The following is a 10,490-nucleotide window of genomic DNA, read 5'->3' on the forward strand; positions in this document are numbered from 1 at the left end:
GCCTTCTGCCAACTAAAACATGCAGTTAGAAGGTTTTCTACTATATACATGAGCCTATGTGTAGTATAACTAGATTAAGAGCAATATACAGCTTTTTACAGGGTATCTCAACTTGTTATTTAATAGCCTACAACAACTGCGAATTGAATAAGTTTTATTTTTGTTTATAAAACTTATATTTCTTGTCACTTTGCTTTTAATAGCAGTTAGTTAGGTAAACTGAAAAGCAGCCAGATTCACATACACAAAGTTACACACGCACACGCACACACAGATACACTTTGCATATGCTGCTGCAGAAGTTTTGCACAGAAAAGTACCTTTGACTGATTGAGTTGAGCGCATTTCATATACGAAAATTTATACAAAATTGTTTTTACGAATTTTCGTATGCAGTTGAGTTTCGTGAGATTGCATGACCCGCCGGGGGCATCTTTTACGCAACAAGCACTGCCAGCTATAAAGGCTATTTTTTAAGACTTTTGGTAGCTTTATGAGCTCTATTAAAATGTGCTTTAATGGATTTTCACTCTGAGTTAATTTCTTTATTCGTTTTGCTTCTCTTTGCAGGCTGGGCAGCATTAAGATAAATATCAACTGGCGGAAATGTGAGTACATAATTGAATAATTTACCCAAATGTGAGCCATTGTTTCGCACGCATGCAAATCTATGACAACAGAGAAAAGACGACCACGACCCACAAAAGTTCCCAGATTGTCTTCTATAAATCAAGTGTAGGCCTGTAGCTTGGCCAATAAGAATCGGCCAGAGTTCATTTGAATTAATTTTGATGTGAACGCACCTTCATTAGAATCCATTTAGTTTTTTATAATGAGCGAGAAAGATTTTCCAAAACGAAAGACTCAAACAACGAACCTGTCGATCTCTCGGGAACTTAATTACGCCCAATAATGAAAATTATATGTATGTGCTTATGTACTACACACACGAGTTGTTTAGTTACATGTGCGTTCTATAGCTCTTCTTCTTCTTCTTGTTGTTGCTTGTTCTTCTTGTTCTTGTTCTGGTTATTCATCTTTCTTATGGCATTTAACACGCAAAGCTGCCCCGCCCCCCTTGGATAGTCAGTTCGTCCCGCAGCTGGTGCTATTAACGAGCATTCATATTCATATACGGTTAATGTCTTTTTGTGTACCTCCCCCCCTCCCCCCCTTCTCCCTCACCATTCGCCTTGACCTGAGGGGTGGGGAGCATTAAATTGTAGCAGGCCGCGTTCTTTAATGCTTTTTTTTTTATCTACATGCGGCGGCGCCTTAAAACATGTTTGTTTTTTATAATTTCTTTTTCTTATGTTGGTTTGTGCGCTGGCCATTTGCCTGGGTCACTGACCACAGACAAATTCACAACAGTTAAAACGGCTGCCAACTGGCCAGAAGTAGCTGTGCTAGCCAGAATCTCATCATGGCCAGGTTACTTGTTTGTGCCCAATGTTCAAATGCCTCGCATTGGCATTGACTTGTTGTATGGCTGATCATTAAACAGGAGCTTAAATTGCAATGCAACAAGTGGCACAAGCGAAAAATAGGCTTAAACTAGCTGAATATGTGCTTTGCAGTTTGTTGAAGGGGAATAATATGTATGTCCGAGGAGGTAGGTAATTGCATAATTATAATGTTCTAAGTGAGCTCAATTATATTGAATGAGCTTTAAGTTTGAAGTTAGCTTTCAATTTAATATAACAATGAGCATAATTTAGAAAAGACAACTGAATGAATTAAAATGGGGTCAAAAGTGCCTCCTAACTTGAGCTGGAAATGAGAATTATTTTGGTGAGTCTATTTAAAAAGGCTGCTTGGATCAGTTTTAAGCTAACATTTAACTTAAATTTGTTTTTTTATTTATTTTTTATGTGTATATATTGATTTCTAAAGCATAAAGAAAGGGTTACAGATATGCAGCATTTTAGACTTAAAGGCAAATGAAGACAATAATATGAAACAAATTTAGCTCTATTATATATATTTTAAAGAAAGTGAATATGAATTTTAAATTAGAGAATTTTTGACCTACCAGGTCCTGTATAATTCGCCGTCTAAGCCTAAGAGCCAAGTTCCAGTAACAGTACATCTACTTTCTCTTTCCGCTTTTAGGAGATGCAAATCAAATTACTATGACATATTAAACATACCCTTAAAAACAATACAGCTTATTATAGGGGGAGTATAATCAGCATAGGGAGAATGAAGATCGACTTGAAACGAATAAGTACAGTTGGAGTCAAATGCTAGCTTTGAATAAAATAAATCCTAAATCAAATATTCTTTATAGTTTTATTAGCATTTTTAGTACATAATGAGCATTGATGAATGAATATTAATGTAGGGCTGGCAACTCTGTCAGGTAGGGATGTTGAAGAGATTAAAAATAAAATTTTAGACATAACAGGAGGATGAAAATATGGACGAAAATTGGCCTCGACCTTTAAATGCGAAAAGATGAGAGAGAACGGGCATGTAGCATGTAACCACATTTAACAAAGTAAAAAATCCATGTATCCTAATATTTTTAACTAAAAAAAGATAGCATGAGTTAAATTTCTTCAAAAAATAGATCCCTATATTAATAAGAGATTTTTGGCCATAAAAATGATTTGCATGGCAAATAAGTGACTGTTGGTCCACATCTAAAGTTCAAGTGCGGTTAATTGCAATCAGTGCATACATAAAAGCTTACAATAGAAGCCCATTTCATTTAAAATTATTTAAATTGCATTGAATAAATATATTAAGAGCTTATTCTAAACTGCTTTAACAGCTTTTGCTGTAAATGTATTCAATTTGTACCTACAAATTATTTAATCATTTCTAATTACTGTTGCAGCAATTGAATTTGGTTTTTACTCCTTCTGTTTTATTAATTAGCACATCAATCTTTAATTTATAATCAGCTTTAATGTTGTGTAAGCTCTTTTAATAATTTTTGGTATTTTTTGTTGTTGATTGTTTTGCTAAGCTCGGCGCATTTGGAGGGGCATCAATTGATAAATTAAATGTGATTAATTACAGCTGCCAGTTGACAACAACAACAAATATGCGAGAATAACTTTCTTATTGAAATGGGTTGCTTGTTGGCGAAGGGGGCTTCTAATGAGGGGGCTGCTTTTCTGTGGCTGCCAGTTTAGTGGTTGTTGTTGTTGCAACTGGCATTAACTGCATTTGGATAGCCACAACAAAAACGACAACGACAACAACAACATTTTGTGAGTAAATGTTTTAATTTGTTTTGCGGCCGCAAAAAACGTCCCTCACTCTGAACGCTTGAGTTTGGGTTTTTGTGGTTGGCGAAATTGCAAAGCATTTGAAATACAATTTGCAAAAAGTGAAAACTCAGCTCAGTCGGTATTTTCACATTTTATATCAAATTTACTGCTGAGACTCGAGTACAGTTTGTAGACTTATTAGCACATGCAAAAACCACATGCAAGAGATACCCTGTAAAGAGGTGTAAGGAGTTTGTGCTGCAATTTCGGGATATATCTTTGGGCATGCCCAAATAAAAAACATTTGTATATCTTGAAATTAAACCTTTGTTTTTATCTTTATCATTTAAAATGGGCTTATACATATGTGTATATAGTATATGATAGTCTCTTTGGCAGCCAACTCTTATAGGGTATAGGAATTGTTGGTGGATTCCAGTTATTCAGTAGAATGGTATTTGCTCGGCTGGTGCATTGCCTATCTTAGAGGGCCATCTAGAGAGCCCTTGCAATTTTCCTAGCATTTTCCAGTCATAACTGTGCAGACGTCTGTGTGGTATGTTGAAACATTTAAATAAAGTTTACATGCCTCACTTGCTGTGGTAGCTTCTTGTTTTTTTTTGCCCTGTTTGTTTGTGGCACACTGTTTGCCACTCAATTTGCGCCCATGTTGAGGCACGTTGATGATGCAGCTGTGTACGTGCAACTGGGCATGATTGAGGCTCACAGCTGCACAGCACTTTGTGGAATATGCCCATTTACTATATATCGTATACTATATGTGCATACTATTTGCACAGTTGCCGTAAAAGTTTTTGCATTAAAAGTGTTTGACAACAACATTTTTGTGCGGCATCATTTGTCCAACTGGCAGGCCAACTGAAAATTGCAATGAATACATAAAATCAAAGCAACAATTTGGTTTTGTTTGCTGTTTTCGACTGCCAACTTTTGGCTTTGACTTAAATAAATTGCAAAAAAAAAAGTTTGACAAAATTTACAACAAATTAATTACCAACTGCCAAACACTTCTCTTGAGTTGCGCTTGATTTATTTCAATTGCATCTAAAAGTGAGTGTTGTTGTTGTTTTTAATTCGAGTTGTTTTTAGCAACAATTTTGTTGGTCAGCTGCTCGACTTAATAGCGCCTGTTATTATATAAGCCAACGGTTTCATGCAATTACTTAAAAGCTGCTTTCTGGGTGTGAACGTCACGAGCGTATTGCATTTAGATTGCATTTGCTAGCCAAAACTCGTATCTTTCCAATCGTGCAACATTCACGCCATGCAAAACACACAGCAACAACAACAACAACAAGAGTTGCACATAACGCATAAAAGTCGCCGTGGCAGTCAGCAGCAACTGGACACAAAACATTTTTGGTGTTGGTTTTCAGCTGGTTTTGTTTGTGTCCAGTAAACATTGGTCGATAAAACAAACACAAAACTAAGGTTCGACTGCGAAATATCTGCACCAAAGTGAGTCGAGATTATAAAAGAAAGAAAGAAAAGGATATAAAATATAAATAAATTATAATTAAATTTTAAAGTAGTTTTTAAATATGATATAAATATTATATATTAACATAAATCATTTTAAATAGACAGCAATCTTGCAGAAATACCTGATATATACTCTTAAACACAATATACTTTTCGTAATACTCTATTGGGGCTATTTCGTTAAATCGTATGGCATTTTATCGCATGTCTGAACTATCTTTTATGCCCAAGAACAAAGTGCAGCAGAATTTTGAAATACCTTTCTCTACATTCACCTTTGAATGCCTAAAGTAAATAACCAACTTTTTGCATATTTATAAACAGACTAAATTTAATTTATTCTTTAAACAAATGCTTGGTTTTAAGATTAATGTAAATACGAGTTGAGAGTTTCACCTGCCTTTTGCAAATATACCCTATATAGCATATACGTATGACCGGGTATGAATGGTAAACGAGTGTGTGCAATTGCTTTGGCGATTCCACGTTCACATTCACCGGTCTCCAGTTCCCTGGGCGCCGTCTGTTGTTGCTTTCGGTCCAATCGGCAAAAGGCCTTCAAAGCGCACATTATAAATTGGGCGCAGTTCACAAGGGGCGCATTCTTCTTGCTGCCTCTGTTGCAGTTGCAGCGGCAGCAACCGCAGCTATACAAATCGAAAACCAAAAAGTCGAGAAAATGTTATAAATAGCATCGAGAGCTGAGGCTGCAGTTGGCCAGAAAAACGGAAAAACGCTGGACAGGGCTGGGCTGGGTTCGTGGCATGATTTGCAAAATTTGTAACTGAAACGCGAAACGGTAAAGTCCAAATAAAAGTTGACTATCAAAGTGAGAGAGCGAGACAGATAGAGCGGGAGACAAAGAGAGAGATAGAGAGAGAGAGAGAGGGAGAGAGAGAAGCGAAGCAACTATTCCAATCAATTGACGTTCAAGTCGAAGCTGAAGTCGAGGAGCAATCAACGTTTGCCACAAAGGAGCGCGCAGAGTTAACCAAGCCAACTGGTCAAACTGGTTGACACAGTTGGCCAATGGCAAAAGTGGGTGTGCGGAGAGGGAGTGGAGGGGGGTAGCGGGTAGCAGTTAACTGCAAAGCTTTAGATGGTCAGGCAAAAAATAGTCTATAAAGCGAACAAAATAGGCAAGAATGTCTCTCTTTGGCACGCCGAAAATTAAATACCCTCAAAGGAAAGTGGCTTTAAACTGGGCAGATCTGTGAGGAGAGCAGTAAAGATCGTAAATGCTGAATTTGGTCAAGATATTTTCATAATATAAACTCGTTCTACGATCGATCATTCCTATGAAAGCTGTATGTTAAAGTCGTCCGTTGTCATTAAGATCGTGCTCATATGTGAGAAGTAAGTTTAAGCTCGTAATTGCCAACTTTGGTTGAGGTATTTTAGAAAACAAAGGGGTCCTTTTTACGAGAACTTAATTGCAAGCGATAGCTTTTTATGTTATCCCAAATCTACCTATATACTTCCTAGAAACACCTATTAAAAGTTGCATAAAGTTAGCTTTAAAGCTGAGGAAGAAGTATGCATAGAAATAGATATAGAGGGAATGGCGGGCAAACAAACATAGCTTTATCGACTAGCTGTTGATACTTTCCGAGAATATATATACTATATAGACATCAGGGATCTCTCATTCTATTCGTTACACAATTCGTGACAAAATTATAATACCCTCTAAGGGTATACAAAGTATTATACATTCTCTCTGGCTCTCTCTCTCTCTGTTTTTTGCAGCTCATAATGCAAAACTGATGAGGGGCAGTTGAGGAACGCCGCGGGGGGCAGGGGGCAGGGGCCGAGGGCGTTAAACGTGATGAAAAGCAGCTAAAATAAAACAAAAGTCACTGCCACGGCATGCAAATTGTACTCTAAAAGACGCTCAGGTAACTGGGAAACGGAGAAAATGAGAAAACTGTGCAAGCCAAGAAAATGCGAATGCAGTTGTGTAGAAAGAGCTTGTGGACAGGAAGGGAGGGTAGGGGAATGACCTGTGACATTTGAAATGGACATTTTCGCTATTTTTGGCTTGTTTTTGTTGTATTAGTAGCAGTTGTTGTTGTTGTTGTTGCTGTTGTATCTGTTCTCCATTCATTTGAAACGGCATCAAAGCGAATCTGTTGCCAAAGTTGGCAGCAGCCAACTTCTTGCTGGTAAAAGTTTTGTGCACTTTCAGCACACCTTTGCATCATTTGTGTGTCATGCATTTTAAGTGCCCGGTCATGGACACGCTCTTAAAACGCCCTTCACCCCCTCCGATGCCCCGCACTGCTGCCTGTTCCCCTCTTAATTATATTCATTTGCTGCTGTGCTGCTAATTGACAACTTGCCAATGCCACAAAGCACAAATCTATGGCTGAACGTCCTTTGAATACCCTGTTCATTGTGTAGCTATAAGATATTGCTACCTGTTCTTAAACAAAATCTATTGACAGATAAAGCGTGTGTCCGGAAAGTCGAAAGAGTTTTCATAAAATAATTCAATTTATGATTCAACTTTTCCTTAAGATCTTTGAGGTAGCAATACGACATTGATCCTAAAAATATACCATGATATTTTGATTAATTGATTTTGTTAGGGAAATATTTACAAAAAATTAAAATTTATATATATTAAAGATATACATACAAACTGTATATGATCGCATTTTATTCAAATAATTATATCTAAGGAAGTTTTTCTTTATCTCAAGCCTAGTTTTATTTATTCTATGATCAAACTACTTTTATTTAAAACCTATTGTTGATGGATACAAAAATAATCCTTGTTGTCCTTTTAGCAAGAAGTTAGATACATAAAATAGAACACAAATTAATTCGTAGCCCTCTGCAGGTACATCTAATGTATGCAAATATTTGGGTTAAAAAATACTTAAATCAAGTACTCTTTAAATTCAAAATCAGTTATATTTTTGCGCCAGCTTGACATAATTTAAGAATTTTTTCTTTTTTTTTGGTATTTTTGTGACCCACTTTTGCATGGTCTGCTGCATTTTTAGTTTCCAGTTTTTTTCGGTCTTTGCTGTTTGCCCAAAAATTGTCCAGCTGTGACGCGTCTAATTGGCCAGCAAAGTGCTGGCCACTAATAAATATCATCATAAATTTGGCTCACTTTAAGTAGATTATATTAGGTATAATAATATTATTATTTAAATTATTATTATAGCTGGAATTGTGCTGCAATTTGGCTCTCAAGTTGGTTCAAACCGCTTGAACAGCAGCTCCTGAGGCCATAAATTGGCTGGTATCCAACTTTTAACTGCTTTAACCTCTACAAAGGATTTTTAAAATGTTGCAGTTGCATTGAAGCTAGCGAGGGCAGATTGTTAAGTTCTCAGCTTAGCCGGGACTGAGCTTGAAAATAATGAGTAGTAAAAGAAGCACTTGATTTGTTGAATTTATCATTGAAGACGTGACTATAAGTTAGTACACTCAGGTCTATATCATTAACCTAGCATAAGTAATATGTTAATGTCCATTAAGGGGCTGTTCTTAATCATTTTATATCATAGCTTAACACGACTAACTAAATGTCACAAAAACCGAATCTCACTCTAAAGAGAACACTTATCAATTTCTCTTTGAGTCGCTTTCGTAAACGTTTTCAAAATAAACCTTTTGTCAGTATCCCGTCTATTTATTATTATTATTACCTCCACATCAGTCTCTTAAATTTTTATTATTTTTTTCTCTGCACTAGTCTTTTCAGTTCCTCTTTGTGTCGCATTCGTAAACGTTTCTATGATAAACCTTTTCGGTTTATTTATTATTGTTATTACCTTTACACTTGTCTTTTCAATTCCTCTTTGTGTCGCATTCGTAAACGTTTGCAAATAAAACCATTACCAATATTTGGTTTACTAAATTTCCTACCTCTCTCAACAGTTATGGTTTGAATGGTTTTTTCTCATTTATTGATCAACCCACGAGCTACGTATAACTGCAGTTCATACACGAGTTGTGTAATTGCTAAATAAATGCAAAAGCCCGATGCACTCAATGAACAGATTCACTTATTCAGTTGCTGCTGTTGCACATATGAGAGTCATACGAACAGGGGAAGGCGGGAATGTGGATGGACGAGAGTTGAGCTCTGCGACTCTTGTCGGCTCTCTGAATGAGTTGATTCAAAAGCATTCGCATGCACATTGCCATGCACTTCAAATGCCAAAAGGCAGCCAAATACCTGAGCTGTAGCCGAAGCTGCAGCTGGAGCTGGAGCTGCTACCTGTGCCTCTTGGCTCTTGGGTCTGGGAGTTGGCTGCTCCTGCTCAATGGCTCTGCCATTAATACAAATGCGCCACATTTGCTCAGAGCGCTTTGACAGCCATACGTTGGGCAGGAACAGCTCGTCTCTTGTTATATACATATATATATATACATATCCGCCTTCTCCCTGGCTCTTCGGTGATTATGTCTGAAGTGGATTGTGCTCTGCGTGGCATGTGGAAAAGCGCACAAAGAGTTCAACTTGAACATGCTGAGGACAAATGCTCAGTGCATTAATTAAATGCAAAATTGCGCCCTCTTATGCTTTCTTAAATATATTGTGGGTAATGTATTTGGCATTAATAACATGCTTGTGGCTACCCCTAATGAAGTCCGGATATGCATAAGCTCATTTCTAAAGAACTTGTGCATAATATTTTTATGCCTCTACCCATGAAAATATAGCTGAAAAGGGAGTTTACCAAGGTTAGAGACGAGAATCATATAATAATTATATAGAGAAGAATAACCAGAGAGGAAAACAAAATCACAAATTTTAAGTGTATATTCCAGGCGACACAGACTTTTATCTGGCGAAGTATTATGGAAGGTAGGAACTCGATAGAAAAGCGACATTAGCATATTCGCTTGGCTCAAGGTATATTCGAAATGAGTCTAGCATACCTTCCACCTACTAGTTAGAGGGTATATCTCCGCTTACCATTCTCGCCTTTATAGTTTTCCATAATGCCAACCAATACAAAGGCAACAATTTCAGCTTTAGCTTGGCAATTGTCTCGAATGTTATTTTATGGAATGCATTATACCGCTTTGTTGTTATTGTCTTATTGGAAAATGAATTTTCCACTTGCCGAGGCAGCTGCGTTAAATATGCTTTCAGCTTTTCATTTACAAGCACAAAATTGCAAATGCATCGCATGTTATTCTTGTTCAAATATCTACATGAATGTCCTGCTCCTTTTATGCTGTTGATGTTGTTGTTGTTTTTGGGGAAAAGCAGCTTATTGCAGATTTACAGTTTTCGCTTATATTCAGTTAGTTATGGTTATGTAAGGAGCGCAATGGGAACGGAAACGGAAACGTAGTTCCAGAGCCAGGAAAGCGTCTACGCAATTTGCATGAACGTTTAATTTCTGCTTGATGTGCTGCTCCGACGTATTTCGGTTAGCCAAATATTTATATTTGCTCCAAAACTTCAATAGCTATAGCGTGTGGCTGGGGCTAGGGGCAGGGTGTTAACCGGCTGTGGGGAGAAGGAAGGATTATGTGCGCAGCTGCTTTATAGAAAATCTCTCAATCGAACATCGTCATATTTTGCATTCAATTTTCTAGCAGTTTGTTGAGTCTAAACAGAAACAAAGACTTTGTCGGGTAGGAGAGTGGGAAGGAAGGGAGGGGAGAGATGGCTGTGGGTGGGTATGCCGTGGGGATTGCTGTGTCTATCGACAACTGGCTGACAACTCTGGCGAGTTCAAGCTGAAATTGCAGAAACTGGAAAATTTTCATATTCATGGGCTGCTGTTG

At 37.3% G+C, this 10,490-nt stretch overlaps 1 protein-coding gene across 1 annotated transcript in view; it reads left to right on the forward strand.

The window, feature by feature from the left end:
* Positions 1–569: 569 nt before the first annotated feature.
* stan (Protocadherin-like wing polarity protein stan) overlaps positions 570–10,490 on the forward strand; it is a 37,588-nt gene continuing 27,667 nt past the window's right edge. The window contains exon 1 of the mRNA XM_064696017.1: positions 570–608. The gene's annotated coding sequence lies outside the window, so the exon portion shown is untranslated. The remainder of the gene's footprint in view (positions 609–10,490) is intronic.

Source organism: Drosophila montana, unplaced genomic scaffold (assembly GCF_035044405.1).
Source record: "Drosophila montana isolate Dmon_TW-CO22-7 unplaced genomic scaffold, ASM3504440v1 contig_3833_1, whole genome shotgun sequence".
NCBI classification, from domain to species: Eukaryota; Metazoa; Arthropoda; class Insecta; order Diptera; family Drosophilidae; genus Drosophila; species Drosophila montana.